Raw genomic sequence first — 21,171 nt, 5'->3', positions numbered from 1 at the left:
TGCCGGGGACGGCGGCTCCGCCAGGGCAGCAGCCCTCGCCGCCCCCGCGCCTAGTCCGCCCCTTTGAGGGGGAGGACGGACAAAGCCCCGGGCAATTCCCCCAGCCGTTGCCGCGCTCTGCCTCGTCGCTCCGCGGCGCTTTTGCCAGTCAGAGGACGGGGCCGAGCAACTGCAAGGTGTTCCCGCTGCACCGCAAGCAGCAGCGCCCACTGCGCTCGCCAGCTTGCACGGAGGAGCACATCAAGCCATTTCCCGCGTATTTAAAGGGACACCAGCGCGCCAGAGATTTGAGCGCCTATCTGTGCCTCTCAGAGTTTTCATGACCATTTCCATTGTCTCTCCTTTGACTCTCTCAGTTTCAGGTCAAAGATGCTTCAGGTTAAAGCTGATTTATCCTCCTGAGTAAGTGAAACAGGATTTGACTGGTTAAGGCATATGGAGTTTTTCTGCTGCTGTTGTGCATGAGGAAATACTCAAAACATACAGAGGTCTGTAATTTCCCACTCAGAACAGAGCCAGATGTATTTTAATTATAGGAAAACCTTTGCTGAGCCAGCTTCATGGTACATTCACAGCCATTCTTCACTTGTTAGACTCACTCTGTAAAACGAACAAGTTGGTTACTTGATGCATAAAATGTGTTCACTCCTGGAAAAAAGAATAGATCTGGGAGTTATTTCAGGCATATGTTAGGCAGGATCCTCCAGTTCCTCTTTGGTGAAATTTGCTGTCATTTCTCACCCCAGGAAGAGTTTTACCCAATTCAGAACTGGAGGGCAAGTATTTGTCTCCTGATTGTCACTCTTTTTTTTTTTTTTTTTGCTTTTGCTTTCTGTTCAGAAGGACATCCTGGAGACCTGCTATAGTTCTTTGTCTGAAATATTTTGATGGAAAATGTGTTTTTTTCCAGGAAATGAAACTTTCAGTGGGGAATATCTGTTTTCAATAATACAGTTTCTCTAGAAAAAAAAACGGAGCATGAAACATTTTTCAGTTTTTAGTAAATGACAAAAAATTAATTCCAATCTAAAATATGTTGTTAATATGTTGTTTAAAGACCTCCAATCACCTCAGAAAAAACTGGGATGACCCAACCCTCCTCCCAACCCCAAGGCACACAGATCATTTCCCTATTGCAGGCGGGTTCAGATCCTACGAACAAAAGGCTGCAGGCCCCACAAACCTGTACCAAGTCAGCGTACCGCGGTGAAACAGTGAAGAAAAACCCCGTTCAGTCCCTCAATTTCAGCTCCCCAATTGGACCACTGAAAACATACTGTTATGATCCAGGCTTGCTTCCAGAATCCCACAGAATAGATATACGTGGACCCCAGTGGAAGAGATAGGGACTACCCTTTGCAGGACAAAGGCTACCGGAGATACTAAGTATGTGCAGCATAAAACAGATAAGAGCCACCTATCTCCACCTGAATAAATAAATTGGCCCAGGAGATTTTAAGAGGGGGGGCTTCACAGGACCATTTCAATTCCACAACTATTCTTTCATTTGCTGCTCTACTGATACGAACCAGAAGTATCCCAATAGATGTTAGCTGTGAGAGTGTTCCTAAGACGTAGGATTTGTTTCCTAGGTGTAGTACTGGTGCCACTGACCTATTTCACGAAGACCTGGAAACAGCCTTCATAATGCCCTTCACATAGAACGTGCAGCAAGCTAGAAGGAATAAATGTCTTGGAGGGATAAGACTCTCTTCTGCGATGGCAGTACATTGAGCTATTCATCCTATACGCATCCTGCATATATATCAAATTACTTTTTTATTTAGATGATAATCTTGCCCAAAGGCTGTAAGGTATCTATCCACTTACACAGAACAGTTCATAAAACAAAAAGTCAGATACGCTCTTTGGTGTCTAATTGGCTTTGCCTGGCAATGTGTACATATTCACACCTTATTTTACATAGAGGCAGTTTCCTTCAAGCATTGCATATTGTGGGCTCACTGGCCCTTCAGAATTAGACCTCAAAGTTCAACCACACAAGGAATTGTCCAGCTCTGAGACTGAGGAGGCACTGCTCATAGCCCAGGGCTGGAGACACGCACATGTGTTTCTAGAGAAAATGTCACTCTTCTTACTGAAAGTTCTTCATATATACATTCTACTTGAATTGAATGCCATCAGCGATTTCCCCTTCCTACACTCTCTTTTTTATCCTCTGTATATGCTCCTTCTGTTTCCTTTTAAATCATTTATGTTTTCCCTTTCTATCTCAAACAATATACCCTCATGTTCCTCTGGCTTTACCAATTCATTTAAAAGTCAGCATGAGTTTAACTCCAATCTCATAAGAAACATACGTTCACTTCAACAAAAGTTTAAAAGGAAGGGACTCTTACATTCCAAAGCCCTTAAGACAGTTAAAGATCAGTGAGGAAAATGGTCTTTTTGCTTTTCCGTTTCCTGTCTTAAGAAAATATTGTGGATTGTAATCCCACTGCAATGTGAAATATAAGTCCCTACTTAGACTGATAAGGCAATGGAGTGAGATACAACTTAAATTGCAATAAATGTCACGTGGCTTATATACTAGCTACACCAATTAATTATGCATAGAATAACAAGAGTTATTCTGTAAAAGTCTATGAGAACTGAGTTGATATTTCACAAGCCCCGATCACATCAGTTAGCATCTATGCTGCTAGATTAACTTGTACACTGAGCTTTTCAGAGAAAAGGGAAGAAAATATGGAAAGAAGTTTAAAGAAAGGAAAGGGCAAGAAAAAGAAGACAGAGGTGGGATAGAAAAGCCACAAAAATATAGCACCGCTATAACAAAAAACATTAAAAGGGGACAGAATGTGAATCAGGATCCGTTTACTTCATGTCTTGAATCACTCAAATGATGGACAGAATAATATCACTGTGACAGATACGGCTTAAATCTCTACTGTTATTAAGTGAGGTTAGCTCCGCTGAGATCAGAAAGCTATACTGATTTATACTAGCTGAGAATATTGCCCATGGACTTTAACCCTCTGCATAGATCCTTATCCTAGCACGGCAGCCATAGGGGATGTTTATCAGGTCATACTGAAATCACCCAGACTAAAAGGCAGTTTTACTTTCCCTTCAGTCTCCTTCTGTATATAATTTCCCCATTAATGTTATGGAAAACAGTTTGATTTCCAAAACATCCCCTTCATCAGTTTTTTCCCCTTGGCATTTATTTTATTTACCTGAATCCCCTAAGGCTGATCTTTCCCTGCAGATGGACCTAATTAATCTTTCCAACAGTGCCCTTAAGACAAAAGAAAGTAATATATGTACAGATGGGACCAAGGTACTCCATCATCCATCCAAGCAAGTGACCAGTAACGTGACCAAAACTATCCCCTCGAGGTTGCTGACTGACCACTGTGAAGTCACACAAGGCTCAGAATAAACAATAAATTTTATTTACTAAGGTGGTACCCGCCCCCCCCCCAAAAGATTGGTTTAAGGGAGAACATAATAAATTATTTCTGACATGAATAAATTATACATCTGGAAGGCAAATTGCCATCGTAAATTTATCTGCCAAATTAACTTACAATGGGCCTCCAACACGACAATAGGTGAAATGTAATATGAATGTATGCAGAATAAGAAGCATTTCTGCAGTGTTGCCTTGTATCTTCTACCGCATTCTCATTAAAATGTCACCGCCTCATTAGTTTTGTGTTTAGCTCCAGCTGAAAGGAATACCCGCTAATCCCAAACTAGAATGCTGGAGTGATTTCCAGTCCCAGGTTATCCTTTTCGTTTTTGAGAACTCACTCATATGAAAGTAAATGAATCCTTGCATTGTTAGAGGTGGATGCTAAAGTGTCTGCCAATTTTACGTACTTTAAGAAATTGTACTTAGAAAGGAAAAACAAATATTATCATCTTAATTCCTTCCCTCTAATATTCCCTTTCAAAGGGAATTAATTGATCTATGTTATCTCCCAAAGTCAGGCTTTAAGCTTGCCACCTGCTCTTTCCATCTTCTTCTCTGAACTGTTATAGGAATAAAATAAAATAAAATAATGTTTTCTTAACTAAAGTATAATTTGCTGCCCTTACTGTGAAAACAAAGGGAGTTTGACTCTCTTTTCACTTGGGCATTAATTCTGCAGACTGCTGAGCAATTTGATCCTGATCCCTCAATGCGCAGTAGCAATGCTAGCAATGTAATAACTATCAACTGCATTTTCAAGGTGCTCATGGGTGTGTTTTCCTGGGTCAGTACCAGAATAAACCCACAAATATCACTAGAGAGGAAAATCGAGATCACTCAGTCTCAGACTAATGTTCTGTAGGAGCCTGTCTGTAATATAAATTAGTTGAGATCACTGCTTTGGAAAACCACTTACAAATCGTCAAATTCCTGTGGAGAAGGGTCATACTGAAAGACCAACATCCAATATAAATTTTTAGTAGCTGGGCCTTTTCACCTACATACACAGAAAACTACTGGTATCTCAGAATCTGAGCACTGTCTGAGAGTGCAGGAACATAAGTGATGCTATCTTCCGTCCACACTGCCTAGCTATCACCAGCTGACTTGAACAGAAGACCTCAGTTCCTGCCTCCGAAAAGTTGGATTCTGGATATGACTTGGCAGCTACAAAGGAGCTATCATTTCCCAAGCCCCTTTGGTTCAGATAAAGTAACATGGCAGAAAGTAATAGTTTTGAAGGAACATTAAAAATCTGCTGAATTTAAATCCAGTCTTGATTAAACAGAACTTTTATGTTGTGCTGGGTAAAATAATGTGCTTCAGAAAGAAAAAAAGGCATTTATTGAACCCATTTGGAAAGTAGCTCTGCCGAGAAGGACCTGGGAGTCCTCGTGGACAACAAGTTAAGCATGAGCCAGCAATGTGCTCTTGTGGCCAAGAAGGCCAATGGTCTCCTGCAGTACCAGGCAGAGCATTGCCCGCAGGTCGAGGGAGGTGATCCTGCCCCTCTCCTCAGCCCTGGGGAGGCCTCACCTGGAGTGCTGTGTCCAGTTCTGGGCTCCCCAGTCCAAGAGAAACATGGCACTCCTGGAGAGAGTCCAGCGGAGGGCTACAAAGATGATGAGGGGACTGGAGCATCTCTCCTCTGAAGAAAGGCTGAGAGAGCTGGGCCTGCTCAGCCTGGAGAAGAGAAGACTGAGAGGCGATCTCATCAACGTGTACAAGTATCTGAAGGGGGGGTGTCAAGAGGATGAGGCCAGTCTCTTCTCCGTGGTGCCCAGCGACAGGACAAGAGGCAACGGGCAGAAACTGAACCACAGGAAGTTCCATCTGCACCTGAGAAAAAACTTCTTCACTGTGAGGGTGACAGAGCATTGGAACAGGTTGCCCAGAGAGGTGGTGGAGTCTCCTTCCCTGGAGATATTCAAAACCCGCCTGGATGTGATCCTGGGCAATATGCTCTAGAGGACCCTGCTTGAGCAGGGAGGTTGGACTAGATGATCTCCAGAGGTCCCTTCCAACCCAAACCATTCTGTGATTCTGTGATTTCAGAATCCATGACAGTTTAGGACTGATAACACCGGCTACAACCAGATATAGGTGTTGTGCAAGCTATCTCAGCTAGCTCTCTGCATCTGAAAGCTATTGCTGAGAAATTTTGTTCCCTTGAAGAGCTGATGCAGCATTTGTTTTGTGACCATCATCCAAAACAGATTTTGAATAGACTTTCTTTTTTACACAGGTGTGCACCACTGAGACCTCTCTTATTTGAGAATGGCCTGGGAATGAAAGTCACCCTCTGTGAACAGTTCTGCTTGCTGAGGCCAACATACAGGAGTGTTCCAAAGCCTGGCTCTGCCTCCTGGGCTCCCAAGGTTGGCTCACAGTGGTCTACATAAATCTCTAGAAAATAAAATCAAGCCCTCTCCAAGCTAAATAAGCTTTCGCAGGTATGCCCAACAGGCAGGCACCAAGCTACTGTAACCTTATCAAAAGCTCTTAAATAAATAGCTAAAACAGTGTTTTAAATAGAAGCCTTTGAATGTGCACTTGAGTCAGGCAAGGGCTAGAGATGTTGATGAAATAGCTCATAAAACTCAACCTTTCCTTTGAGCTATGTCTGGTAATGTGCTATGTGGGCACAATGAATAACTGAACAATGCTAGAGAAGTGAGAGCGGTGCTCTGTGGATTACACGGCCTTGATTTGGCGACATTGCCAAAGTTTGTTGTTAAATTGAGAACACTCCCCAGAATCACTAATGCAGAAAAGTTATTTCTTTTTCATGAAGAGGTTATCAATACATTAGAGATCAGTGATTTTCACAAAGGCTTTCAGGAACGCTGCACTGCTCATTTGCTTGAACAAAAGGCATTAATAAAGCTGTAGCTGTCAATAAAAAAGTAATCAACCTGTGTCAGCTCCTCTCTGAAGATGATGACCCACATCTATTAAGATTGACTTACGCAGGCAGATGGACGAAGCTGATGCATGGATTATCTTAGTTACTGGAGATTCTTAAAGGATCTTGGTCTCCAGGGACAGAGGACCACGTTATTTTTTGCAAATGTCCAGAAGAAGAATGAGTGAATTCAAAGGAACATATTCTCATTTAGGTCTGGACCGAACTCCCAACAGAGCCATGTCCTGAAGCTACAGAGGTCACACCATGTGCACAATCCTAGACTTTACTCTGGTGCCCTGACCTTTGTGTAAATACCAAATTCAAAAGCTTTCCACTACATCTGGCAGACACGGAGAAGATGGAAGAAAATTCATTTTCTCTTTCCTAAAAAAACAGAGTGTTTAGCATTCCATGTAAATTAGAACCAGGAAATAGGAATCCCATCTGTTAATTCAATTTGGAATTCTAAATGCTTTTTGAGAGGTTTTTCACAGGCCTGTTTCAAAGCAGTAATAAGACTAAGGGTTTGGATAGTCCTTACCAGTATAAATTACTGTAACACTACCAGTTCCACTGAAGATACACCGATTTGCACCGTCAGAGGATCAGGTCCAGATACATGTAAGTTGTAGGTATTCTGACTCCTATCCATCATTCTCCTATGTCAGTTTTGTCCTGCTAAATTTTGCTCAGAAAATGACCTTGCGAACAACTGCTCCTTCCATTGTTAACCCTCTGACCTTCTAAACTAACATCCTTTGCTCTTTCTCATTCTGAAGGTTTCTGGGTCTTATTAACTAAACAGGCCAAGTGACCGTTCCCAACTGAAACCAGAGTCTCCGACAAGGAGGTCATTGTTTTTCAGGCTTCCTCCCTAGTACTAGATCTGCAGATTTCAGACTGAAAAGGAATAACGCAGACATTCTTTGTCTAAACATTATCTGGAAAGCATCAAGATAACTTGAGGCACTTCCTCATCATTTAAGATTTGAGGGGTCATCTCTAGGGATCTAAGGGTTATATTCACAATTTCCAAACTGGGATGTTGAAAACTGTAGCAAACCGTAAGATGAAGTTCCTAAATAAAAGAACCTCAGTCTTCAGAATTAATTATCATCTAAGCTTCCACTGATGTTAATGGAAAGAGAAGGTGCCCAGCACCTCTACAAACATGCCTTGCTCTGTGCTTAGATGACTGGCTGAAAGCAATGAAATGTGAACAGTCTGAGCAAAAATTTGAAAAGGAATTTAGCCTTCTAAATTTATAGCTTAGAATCTGCATGATTTTCAAAAGTGCTTATGGGCAGCTGTAAGTACCTATTTTTGAAAATTCTTTCCTTTATCTTTAGGCAAGACGTAACAAGCCTGATGCTCTGAATGGTTGTACAGGATGAGGGATCTTTGTATAATACGCCATGGAAGAGCAGAAATTCTGGCCAAAAATGGGGGCTACTAGGGGCTTCAGTCCCTTAGGAAAAGCACACACATTTTGACATTCATGCCACCCTTTAGTACAAAGGAGGCGCTTTCCACAGATTTAGTCTCATTTTTCTTAAGTGTCTCCTCCTCAAGAGAGCCTATTCAAAATCTAAGAAACCTGCACTCTGTTTGTCTCAAAATTTCTTTGCACTCCTCTTATTTTAAGCATAATGGGAGTAAATTCACTATGGTACAAAGGAGGTTGTAGTCTCTCCCATCAGCACCACCTAGTGAAGAGCATGTTCCACATCACTGCACCCACATGCAGCTCTTCCATCTGTGTCATAGAGGTATTCAGTCTTGGGCAGTCCCCTATGTGCATCTTACATCAGTAAAGTTAAGAGGGGAAATACGAGGGAAAGGGAAGATGTTATGTCAAGGGGAGTAACTTCAAGACACCATCCCTTAAAGTAGGGGTTGCTGAGATACTGCAACCGAATTTCAGGAGGGTATTTTTGTAAGAGGTGACACACAAAGATTACCATATTGCCACAGGGGAATTTGTAAACTTTAACTTTGATTGTGGTGATAAGATCTCTCTAATTTGCAGAACAGAGAGGACAGAAAAGGGGACCACAGTGAAGTTGCATAGATGCAAATCCATGAACAGAGTCCAGAGCAAAACTTCTGATTAAAATGTTCAAAATACCCTGAATCACCCATAAATCATTTAGATTGCTAGGTTATTTAGGCTCCTTAGTAACTTAGATTCTTTTGAACATTTCACTTTTTATTTTAATGTACCACTGATTTATTTTGCAAAAAGCTGCTGCATCTTTCCATTTCAGAAATCTAAACAGCAATCCTAAACAGCAGATTTCAAAGCAATAAGCTAAGCTCTTCCTTTTTACCACTAATTGCTGTACACTCTCCTCATCTGAACTCAATTTCTGCTGCCAGAGTGTCAGATGGCTATAGCTTTCCAGGCCACACAAGAGATTCTCCTCTTATAATAGAAATAAATTTTTGAATGTCATTGTCTGTTTGATCATTTAGAGCTAAAGTTTAAAAAAGGAGAACTGGTATTATATGAACATCTTAAAAGCAATCCTAAGTCTACACTTAGAAAAATAATTCAATAGTTCCATGTAAATAGCCAACCTATGTCATAAAAGGGCCTGTGAACATAGACAACACTAGTCTTTTTAACTGTGCACTGTTTTTTAATATTTGCATTTAAAAGACCTCCCAAGATTAGGTCCCCATTATGCCATCTGCTCTACAAAGATGCAATTCTGTTTACTTTCTTCCATTCACAAGTAAATGTGAATGATATTTTCGTGGCATAAACAAATCAATGTATATATCTTGGACCCAGAATGTTGAACCTCTGCTAAAAAGAAGGCTACAAGCCTAAGCAGAATTTATGGAACAAAACGGAGCTCCTACGTCAGAGACATAACCCAAATGATCACAGCTGCAAATGAGGACATTGTAGTAGATTGATTCTGATTCTGATTTCGCCTAAGGAGTTATGACAGAAAGCCATTAGACCGAATGTATCTTCCTTTCTGGAACAAGAGAGGTTCTGCCTATACTGCCACTGACTTTGAATGGACTCTACCGCTTTTTTTTTGTTTCTGAAGTCCCATGGTCTGAATTTATTGCTGCTAGGGCAGCAGTAATGAAAAGAAAAAAACTTAGCTTGACCAACTGAGAGAGGTTATTAATGGATGCTGCTTTCCTGAACAAAGACATGTTTCACCATTAGAAGCAAGATGATGAGGAAGGCTTTCTAAGAATTAGAGGGAAAGGTTAGTAAATAACGAGGCAACCTGACCATATTCAGGAGTTTATTGTGCTCCAGCAATCAGAACTCACTGCCTTGTAAGAATAAAGCAATTGTGGTTGAGAAATTCCTTTTCAAATACTCTATGGCCAGTTTACTGCAACAGTGCTGCAGAAGGTCTAACTGCAATCAATGATCTCCCAGGAGAAAAGGTTCTGGAACAAATATATCTGAGGGCCTGATATACTAAGGACTTGAGAAGACTGTGGCTTAGGTGTCAGTGTCTAGCTATTAGACTAGGGGATGGCAGATACCACTACTTCCAGGTGCCAGAAACAGCAGCTGCACCTGTAAGTGCGAAACTGAAAGGTAGGAACATTGCCCAACAGAGGGACCCAAGAACTGCATGGGATTCAGCACTTTGGTTCAGTCAGCAGGGACTGGTGCTCTCACAGCAAGGGGCACAAGGCCAGATAGTGACACCACCTACAATTATTTTTGTCCACTGTTATTCATGTGAGAGCTTTGCTGGTGCAAAAGAACACCTCACTGGTTATGGTTTTAAGGTATTACAGTTCCGGAAACAATATTTGCCTTTGGGAAATGGACTAAGCATCATAGCGTAAAAATGAAACGTTTACTTTAACTCATTACAACAATTACAAATACTAAAAATATGAGATCCATCTATCTCTTCTAGGGAGCATAAAAGCTCCCCCTGACTTGCTGCTGCTAACTCAGACCTGCATTCTACTGATTTATTTCTTGCTTCAGAAAGATACTGCCTGCAGCTGTGATTAGACAGAATATACTTTCACAATAATCCCTAATGCACTTTCCATGTTTTTACTCTAATGACTGTGACAGCCTGGTTTGCTGCTGGCTAAAAGTTTTGAATTCTGTTTTATCTGACAGTTCTAAAGGGCCTGGTTTACTGCATTCACATGCACTAAGTAGCATGACATACACTATATATAGTGTAATACAGAGCAAAATGTTAGTCACTTTTGCAACTAGTTGGGAGAAACCTCAGAAATATATGGCCCGTATAACTAGCTTCAGCCATTATCTCACACATCTGAAACAACTCCCATAGCCAATTCAGCTGGCGTGCATTTCAGATGGAGTTCCCAACCTTGCAAAAGGCTGGGACAGGGCAAAAAAGATAGTGAAGGATCTGAGCAGTCACACTGTACATCCCAGCTGAGGGAACCAGTCTGTATAGCCAGCTCTCAAATGCTGTTCCTTCCTGTGGACACTACGACATTAGCCGCACCCAGCAAGAAGAGTTGGGGGGCTACCACGTTAAATATAGAACGGATTCACAATGATGAGAAAAAGGGAGACAAGAGCGGAAAGGTTAAATGACACTCAGAAGACAAATAAGACAGCTGACTGCCTATGTGAGGCTAATACTGGATCAGTATGAGGGAAATGCTTCCTGAAGGCCGTGGCAGTGCTTAGCAAGAATCAGAAGTCCTCAGTACCCTGCAGGATTTGTAACTTGATTTCTGGCTCAGATGTTGGCTTTTAGTAAGCTGGAAATAAAGATCTGCACCATGGCCTCACAATTCTGAACGTGTACCCAAGTGGAACGTAAGTAGCATGTAAGGCCAGCTGGAGCTCACATAGCCCTAAGTGTATGACAGCCCTGACTATTGTATCTAGAAAACTGCTTACTGCTGCTTGTCGCAGCCCAGCAGCAGCACATCAACACGCTGGTTTCAGAATAGATTAAAACCTTTCATTTCCTGGCCTTGGGCACTGACAGCAATAGAAAGGAGGAGGTCATTTATTCATACCACTGCCGGCTTTGGAGTTACTCCGCTCGATTGACTCTTTGTAGTCTCTAGACACCATGTGGTGTTGCAGCAGATGAGAATATTAGGATAACCACTGTGTGCATGTGTAAAAAGATGATGGGAGTACTGGAAACATTTATTTAAAAAAAAACATCAGGCATACAAGTCAATACATTGGAACAGTTTTTAAATTCTTGGCGTTTCCCCCCCTCTGATTGCTTCACTCTTGGGAAAGAAAGAAATAATCAATATTTGGAATTTTATCAGAAGAAGATAAAGAAAAAATCACTCCTCCCAGCCTACAACATGAAGAGAGTGGTACTACAGGAGTCTACCATTTTAATGCCACTCTATTTATGTTACAGGCGTGGAGAAGTGATTTTTCTCTATATTCTTCTGATAAAATGCCACTTTTCCTTTTATACCTCTACCAAAGCTACCAGACAGGGAAAAAATTCTAAAAAAAAAAAAAAAGTTTGCAAAGCCACAGACCTGCAGGAGGACTCAGGGATAGGTGCAGCACCTACCTCTGTTTTAAACTAATTGCTTTAAATTAATTTGGTTTTCTACCAGCTGTATCTTGCCAGTGTGCATATTTATAGTGATAGCATTTGTTAAAGAAAGAGAAGTCACACTTTTAAATGAGGTGCCAGACTTGAAACTTAATAAAGAATAGGAATTTGGAAATCAAGTCTACAAAATACTTGTGATAGCCCTGTCCTCACAGGAAGCACACTGACAGACTGAGCCTGCATGTCAGGCAAGAAGAGAAAATAAAAAAGAGACTACTGCACTTTCACGCTTGCAGAGGAACCCCAGCAGCACTGAGCACTGCGGGGGCAATGGGGCAGAAACAAAGATTTCCACTGCAGATGCTAATGTGTTCTGCTGCTCCAGGAAATTGTTATTTCTTTGTCACTTGGAACAGTTCTGTGACGATTAGCTCCTATCAGAACAGATATGCTGCTGTACTGATATCTAATAACTTTGCCTGTCAAAAACCACAAAGGAATGCTTCTTTCATATACATATATATGCTTTTATATACAGCACTTCCTCACTGTTTTGCCCTAATACACAGAACTGTGCAGTCCTATAGCTGGAGTAATAATACTTTATCTACGAGACTGTGATTTCAATGCTAAGTAAGCTTTCATAAAAACCAGTGTTTTATCTGGAACATTATGAAAATTGAGCAATTTGACATCATTTTCATTATATGAATATTTTTCCACCAGCACAGAAAGGTACCCTTTAGTGACTGAGCTCTTAATGCAATTGAAAATGGGGGAATATACTCAAAGATAAATAACAAAAGCAAGGAGCTAATTAGTTATTTGTACCCCTTTCTGAGTTTAAGAAGTCTTTTTGCATCACGGATTCTACAAACACCATTTTTTTCACCTTATCTCTTCTTCAAAACTGCCTTTAATTATTTCCAAGTTTCGAATTACTTCCTACTCTAGTGCTAATTTTCTAATTCAGCATAGTACAGACAGAAACAAAACTTTATTCACTGTACAAATAACCATACAAAGGAGCACCACTCTTCCTCATGCATGGTCTCATGACAATGAATTTCAACCTCTCTCCTAGGAGCCTAAATCCTGGTCTCAAAAGGAGTAGGTTTGTTCAGTGAAACTGTTAACTTCAATCACCTCTCAATGATTGTGTGATTCTCTGTGGCCACAAGAGCTACTTCTAATTTATTTGATGACATTTAATTAAACGCTCATTAATGCTCATTCTTACAGAGTTTTATCATTACCAAGAATGACTACTATAAGCTAGCAAGAGGGTAGCCCTGGGCACAGGGAGATCAAAGATTAATAAATCAGCTTATTGGTCCAGCAATACCATTTATAGTTCTACTGATATCTGTCTCTGAAAGCTTTCTAAAAAGCTAATGGTGCAAAACTGTAGTTCTCAATATATCTGAGCTTAATTAACTATGCTACTTAGCCATAATTTTCTTTCTCCAGTTATTATAAAACAGGAGCTGATGGATGTTACAGCAGTCAGGGCTTTTATTCAGTGGCATCTATTTACTTCGTTTGTAATGCATGTTGACATGTGGATACATCTGTTCTTGTTACTTTACTATTTCAGAGGATTCTGATTTTGAATGAAATCATCTGGAGATTATTTTTGGTATCATAATAACTCAGAACAGATTTTCCTGCCCTTACTCAGAAGGGTTGTCTGCAATCTCTCAAGTAGGCCTACTGAAACCAAATAGGCTACTCCAAGAATAATATACTACTGCATGTGAAAAAGAGGAGCAAACTGCAGCCCACAATTGTTATCATTACTACTGCAGAACCTATTACACTGAGTGACAGACGATAAGAGGGCCAGAGCTCTTGGCTATGAATGGTCTTGAGAGTGAAGACAAGTAGCTTACGTTTAACGTGATAAAGAAAGGAGAACAAGTGAGACCGTGCAGCTGAATCAGGAGAACGGTTACAGTAACAGCCTTCTGGATGGAGCAATCTGAGCCATCAAGGCAGAGCATTGTAAGAATATCATAACAGCAGAGACTCAGGACCCAGGAGGAAATTTTTAGTCCTGTGGCTCTCATACCTTAGAGATGTTATGGAGAAAGAACCTACAATCTCTAGAGACAGGTGTTGCGCAATAATATAGAAAAGGGGCAAGTCAAAAGCAGAGCCCAGGTCTGAGAAACAGATCTGAGTAACACACTGAACAATAGTGTTTTCCTCAGCGACTGGGAAAGAATACCAGAAAATATACATATGGCAGACAGAAGGGGGCCAGTGTATAGGGAAGATGATAAGCTCTTTTTAGCTAGGTTGAACTTCAGCGGACTGTGAGGCCTTCATGAAGAAAGGTAGATCTAGGAGATATTGGCATAGTGAGTCCACATGAAATTGCAAGAAGAAATGATGTTACTCGGGAAGAATGTAAGATGAGTGAGAATGAGAGGAGAATGATTTTCTACAATAAGTATACTTATAAACTGTTACTCTTTTTACAAGGTCAGTTCTACCTACAAGTACAACCGACCAACTACATCTATATGCAGAATGTATTATCTTCGAAACAACGGGGAGTCAGAAATACCAAAGTGACATTTGCTTGTACCACATACAAAGAGATGGAGATCTGGTTCTCAGCAGAGAAATATGCAGCTGTCTGCTAGGACGGGATCCTTGGGTTAGTGCTGAATCCTCAAGTTTGTTCCTTCTTCTGTAGCTCAGCTATTTATTTAGAACCTGATTTTTCTGCAATGCTTATTCTTGTGGCATAGATCTTTTTATACTCCACATGACTTAGTTATCACACATAAAGCAATAGGAACCTCTTACAGCATGCAACTGGATGCAAATTCTGCATTTCTGGGCTTCTCATATTTGTGTTTTTAATTATAACAATTTTGCAAGGAAAGATGCACCTAAACCCATCAGTATTACGCCTACAGCATTAAATTATCAGGGCTTATACGTTTGTATTTGAATGTGCTGCAATGATATTAACATTCTAAATACCTTAACTGTGAGATAAACATATTTCTGATCAGAAGTCATTATACATATGTGCCAGAATATGGAACATAGATTTTGTTTTCATCAGAGGTGGGGACTATATCAACTCCAAAAAGAAAGGTTATAACTGTTCTCGCAAGGATTTGGGCACCATGTCAAAAAGATTCGTTGTCTTGACTAGACTGCCTTAAAGCAGACCATCTAGCAAACCCTAGGTTTTCTCACCTTGTTTTTAGGCAATTACCTAAAAGGGTGCTGGTGGGCACTCTAGAAAGAGGGGTGATCAGGATCCCCAGCCGCAGTGTATGGAGCGGCATCAATTCATGAAAAGCAAGCTGCAGCAACGTAGTGGGTAATAGAGAGCGCACACTCTGTCTTTCCCCTCTGTCCCTCCTCTCCCGCTGAACATGCTGAAGTTCTGGCTCCCTGGGGCCCCATGTCTGCCCATACTGCTCAGCCCGTCTCCTCTGGCCTCAGCAAAGGGATCTGTGTGAACTGCACCAGCTATACCTCACCGCAGGTAAAATAAAAGCGCAGTAGCCTGGGGCTGTCATACCTTCTTCTTGCACAGTGTGGCAGTTTGAGAAAGTTTAGATCAGCCTGCAAGGAAGGAAGCTTCCACGCTAACTCAGTGTGTACCTCAGATTTCCCTGCCCATCTTTCCCTATGCCTGTGGACTGCCTCTCAGATCTGCTTTACCAAACAAAACATAGCCCAATTAGGTTTTCAGCAGTTTGCTGAAAAGTCGGTCACTGAATCACTTGGAAGGATTTGAGACTGTGTTTCCAAGAGATTTCACTCCTTCAAGGGCAGAGCCTCTCTTTGCTGCTTTGCACCTCCCTCCTGGAAACAGCAAACACTTGGGGAACTGTCACATTTGATTTTGTTACTGTGCCCTAATGCAGCACAACTTGAAAGTGACCCAATTCATACTGAAAAAAACCAGCAACAACAAAAACAGTTGCGGCAGACGCCAATGCAAAGATGGCAACGAAAAGGAGATTTCCTTTACTCAACAAGATGAGATTTTCTTTAAGCAGCTAAGCACTATATCAAACTCAATATACTGCCCACTGGAGACAATCCAAAACCCTTCTGCTTTTAATCATTCTCAGGCAAAACTGTCCACTGGCACCCATGACTTAGAATCTGCATCATTTTAAATTAGCACCTTATCATCGGTTCCTATAACATATTTCTATTAACAATGTAACGCATCCAGAAACTCCACATCTCTCTTGCTTTTATCAGGGGCAATTCAGAGAAACCTTCTGTGATTTACACAGGAGTCTTTTGCAGAACTGCAGCACAGGAGGAGAGGTGGGTACACATGCAACATGCACTGCCCTGAGAAAAAACAGCCAGTCAGGTTCACCACTCTTCCACTTATGGGATCGCGGGGGAAGACGACTAGGTTCTAGCTATCCAGGACTGAAAGCTCCAAAGTCTGTCAGGTTGCAGCCCACATCGCTAAGCCCCTTTTAGCTTTTGCGCATTACTCTCTCAGCAAACGCTTTCGCTTGGGCGTTATTCAGTTCCTCAGAAGCTGACACCTGGCACAGGAAGCAGTGTACGGAAACAAGAGATGACTGGTCCTTGGTTCTTACACTGGAAATCTGTCGTTTGTTTTTCTTCACATTGTAATTTATTCCAATTCTAAACACGTGTTGGAAAAGCTGCTTTTCAAAAGCTAAAGATACTGCAGAGGATCATTCAGACCACCCGGCTATGAACCCGAATTTCCCACTCTCTCTTCTGATGCCTGAGAGAGCACCTTTTATACTGAAAAGTGACACCTGTCACAGTGGGCCCCACTGCCAAAATGCACGTAGACTCCACTTGGAGCATCCTCAATTCAGGAACTGAAACATCTGGCCCAGCTAAAACATCAGAATTTGAAGCAATCTCCTTAAAACTGACTCTTCAGGATTTGGACAATCACTTTCACTAAGGAGATGGGACATGGCTTTTATTACCTTCAACTCTTGCTATTAAGACTCAGAGTGAGCAAAATACTTAGACATCATGCTTCCAAATGCTTTCACCTCAGTGCTTACATACTCAGTGCATGCCTAAACTCTCTGCTGGATCAGGACCTGAGCACCCTTGTATGTACTTGCTCCAGTTGTGCAAAAAAGTAAAATAAAACCCTCTACTTTTTAAGCATTCTCATAAAATCCCTATTTATAATGGCAACCCAAACAGTACCACTTCTGCCTCCTCTCTTATTCAATACTGAGCTACTGAGTTAAAACTGTAGTTCTCTGCTTCTAAGACTGTGTTCATGTGGGCAAGAACTGGACCTGTATTTGTCCGTTTGTGCTAGACTGGTGAATGTTGTGCTGGCCAGCACTCAAACATTTTTATTACCACCCTACTTGGTGGTAAAATTTCTACAATACAGCTTTTACTGTAAAACTACCAGTCACGGAGTTGTACCACTCCCACACTCTATCGCTTCATATTCCCCAGTTACAGCCAGGGATGTCACTCAAATCTGAAACATCCCTGTCATTTGTACGGTGATTGTAGCACTTCAAACACTAAGCTGCTAAATCACTGCCGGAAACCAACATACGAATTAAGACCAGCAAATGAGATCTACTGACTTACCACACACCTCTAAATTTGATGGTGTACTGCAAGGGCCTCAAAGCTCACTCTTCATTCCTGACCTCAGAAGTTTCCAGGTCAGTGGGTAATGGTTTTCATGCAGGATCAGCTATGGCCTGATGGTTCTGATGACTTGCTCTTTGGTCTCACCAGGTGTCGTCACAGAAACGGCGTGCATGATTTCCCTCCATTAGGAAGCATCGAGAGCTATAGCTAACTGGGTCACAAATGCAAATACAGCTCAGTACAGCTGCATAAACTAGTCATTCTCTCTTCCAGATAAATGCAGAAGGCACAGACTCCTGAGCAGTGCACAAGCCACTTCACTCACCCTTGTCAAACATCACGTGATGCGCACATTTAGAGGTTCCTCATCGTCAGTCACACCTCTAAGTCTACTCTTCAAACAGCAGATGCCACAGGGGAAATTGCACAGTTAGTATCATTTTCAACCCATCCACTTCCGCAAGAAAGCCTTTCCTTGGGAGTTTTTCATTAGAGTTTTGGTAACTTCTGAGTCCCATTCGGGAGGAACACTAACATTTTAGAGGGCATTTCCATGCTACCAAACTCCAGGAATCTCTTATCCAAAGTTCAGGGTTCCTCGTGTCATCTCACAAATTAATCAAATGTTACAATTCCTAAAGGATAGGTTTTCCCACCAGGGAAAACTCAGAAAACTGAAGCCTGCCTTGAGATCAGAGTGTCCAATTTCAGTGCAGTGCTTTGTGCCGTTGGCAACAATCCTCCAGTCACAGAGGTCAATCTGAAGTTCACTGAAATCAGGAGAGTTTTCCCTCTGCTTTTTTTGGTTCTATATCTCACCTAGAAAGCTTGGGACCTAGATGATGATCACCTCATGTACAACATCCATGGCTTCCTCACAGCATGCTTCTGCTTATCTCGCCAACACATCACTAACCACAGGTGGTCCAAAACAGGCAAACAATCACCTCGTTAGAAGTCAGGAATTCTTTTCATTATATGAAACACACATCACCGACGCAATGTCAAACGTGAGTGAAACGGTCATGATGGGAACTCACAGTAGCAGAGGAAAGTGTACAGCATGTAATACGAAGTATTTGTGGAACTGATCCAGTAGAGCACTTGAATGCATGCATGCTTAGGACCTAGTAAAATCAATGAGATGTGAGCATACGCTTTTGCTGTGCAGGAATAGTATGTTGAATCACCACTGTAAAATAGGCTTCCACAGCCAGCAAATGACACAAGATTTAACAAACTTATCATATGGTTTGATTCAAGCATCTCATATAGAGGTAGCTGAACGTAATATTTGATGATGTGCCATGCTTAGTCCTCCTCACTCTGACTTCCATGGGAGCCAGAGCATGCAGAGCACTGTCATTTATCCTCCAGCATAGCTCCCCTGTGTAAGATTAATACCGTCGATTTGATTCACAAGGATTTGTGAGCCAGACAACGAAGCTGAAGAAGAATAAGCCCCTCTCACAAGGAGACAAGGACACGAAAGAGGTTGCCCAGCAAAGTCATCAAGCAAATAGCATGAATGAGACAGTGTTGATGGAGACAGAAGTGGCATTGAAGGCTGCGATAACAAAGCAGGGCAGTGACATGAAGATAAGTGGCAAAGTAATTGGCTGGTTGACCCAAATGCGCGTCCATAGAGTTGGCCTGCTAGCAACCCATGCAAATGGATGCTAGGCATTGAAGCATTCAAGTGTCTATTTATGTAAATATATTCTAGATGGTGATACAAAAATACATAGGCACAAACACTTACAAAATACAACTAGAGGCTTCTGACAGTGTCCGAGCTGCTTATTACAAACTTTCTTTGCACCTACTGCCAATGAATGAAAGGTACTAATTGAGTTTCCTCACTATTTATTCTCAAAAGCTAGATCCTGTAAAAGTTATATCAAAAAGCTCCTTAAAGTTACAAAGATGCCACACCATCGAGTCAGTTTCCGGTCACCTAATCTAGCAAAAGGTAGGGTAACAGCCGATTTAAGCACCTAACTGGTTTGTCACTTTTTAAAGAGAATCCCTAAGTAGCATAGAACTAGAAACACACTTACACTGGTGCAAATAACACATGCAGAAGCTGGAACCATTTTGCCTTCGTTCCACCATTAGTGAATTGTGAGCAGCTTGGTCAGGCAGAGTGTCCCACAGCAGCTGGAGGAAACTCTTTCCCTCCTCCCTGTCTCCCAAGCCAGTGTCCTGTTCAAACATTCGTCTGCAGAGATCAGAAAAAAAGATGTTTTTTCTTGTCTTCCTTGCCACTATGCATCATAACTTCACAGGACTCAGATGCAAGCATAAGAATGCAAGCGTTCTGGGCAAAAAAAAGGCATAAAATCCCTGATGCCTTTGTACTCTACCATTGTGAGAACGGCATCTTACTCTATACAGGTGTTGACTGCAGACGCTTGTGAATTAACTAGCTACTTGGGCGATGTTTGGCATAGAAAAGCCTACCAATATGCACATGTTAGAGCATGGACACATGAAAATCTGCAGAATCAGATATGGATACCAAACTAAAAAGGCCACAATCAGGCCTAAAATAGTTGCTTAGAATATGTGATCATTATTTGGCTGCTCATAACTAAACAGTTTTTTACTAACCAACTGCCAAAGGTGTTTTCCTAGAACTCAAATATTACAGGACTTCAGTTTTGGTGCGTCAGGTCATAAACAAGGTCCTTGCCGATTGTCCTATACATCTGAAACCACAACAGCAAGGGACATATGTAAATCCTGTTAAAACATGTGAGAGTGATCATGCTGGAGAGAAAAGTTTTACTATTCGTTTTGATGGATGAGTTGAAACTTTGTGCCTTCTAAAAGCAAGTCCCAACCACATGTGTGACATTTTAAAGTGCCTTATTCCAATCCTAGCAAATGAGCTCCAGATGTTTTTTTATTGCACTTGCATTTTATATAGTCATTCAACATTCTAGGCTCATAAGGTCTAAGAAACTCTCTCTGACCTACCTCTCCCCACATAAGAAGAGAAGCTGCAAGACAGAACAAAATCAACAACAAAAAATAATTCTGATTAAATGAAACAAGAAATTGAGGGAAGAGAAGAACTGAAATCTTTCTGCAAGGAGAAAGAGAAGACAGGGTGAGAACAATGCCTAGGTTCAGTTATCACCAAGCGCAGACCAACTGTTGGAAAGTCTCTCACAAAGAACAACAACGTTCTTTGCTTTGTTTTGATGCCTTCCAAAGCAATGGAAAGGTTCTGAAAGGTTTCCCTTGGTCTATAAATGCCATAAACAGAAGGCTACAAGGCCTGTAACTATGTCTGACCATTTTGGCTTCTCTGCAGTCTATGGTGGGGACAAGGTTGCTTCCACGGACGAAGAAGTCTAGTTTTCAGGATTTATTTGTTTAAGTGTTTTATTTTCTTCTTCTCTTCAGAGAAGAAGCTGTTCGTTCACTCTGATCTCGCTGCCCACTTCATCCACTCTGACGGAAAGGGCTCTCCAGGCCAAGCTTTCCTCTGACCAGTACCCCACAAAGACACCTTGCAGTAGACCTGCAGAGTGCCAGAGAAAACTTTGTTCCTGCAAGTGCTAAGTATTATTTTCGTTCCTCTTAGGCTCAGTTGCTGGCATTTTTGATTTTCTTTTCCATTTTTGTCTGTCCCAATAATTTTTCACTGCTTGTTAACTGAATACGTAAAAGGGCTT

At 41.5% G+C, this 21,171-nt stretch overlaps 1 long non-coding RNA gene across 1 annotated transcript in view; it reads right to left on the bottom strand.

Moving 5' to 3' along the window:
* Positions 1 to 21,171, bottom strand: part of LOC138068900 (uncharacterized) — a 50,069-nt gene that overhangs the window by 25,572 nt on the left and 3,326 nt on the right. The gene's annotated exons all lie outside the window — the stretch shown is intronic.

This window comes from Struthio camelus, chromosome 12 (genome assembly GCF_040807025.1).
Source record: "Struthio camelus isolate bStrCam1 chromosome 12, bStrCam1.hap1, whole genome shotgun sequence".
Lineage (NCBI taxonomy): Eukaryota > Metazoa > Chordata > Aves > Struthioniformes > Struthionidae > Struthio > Struthio camelus.
Note: the sequence above shows the minus strand (reverse complement) of the source record. Positions and strands in the feature narration are given on the sequence as shown.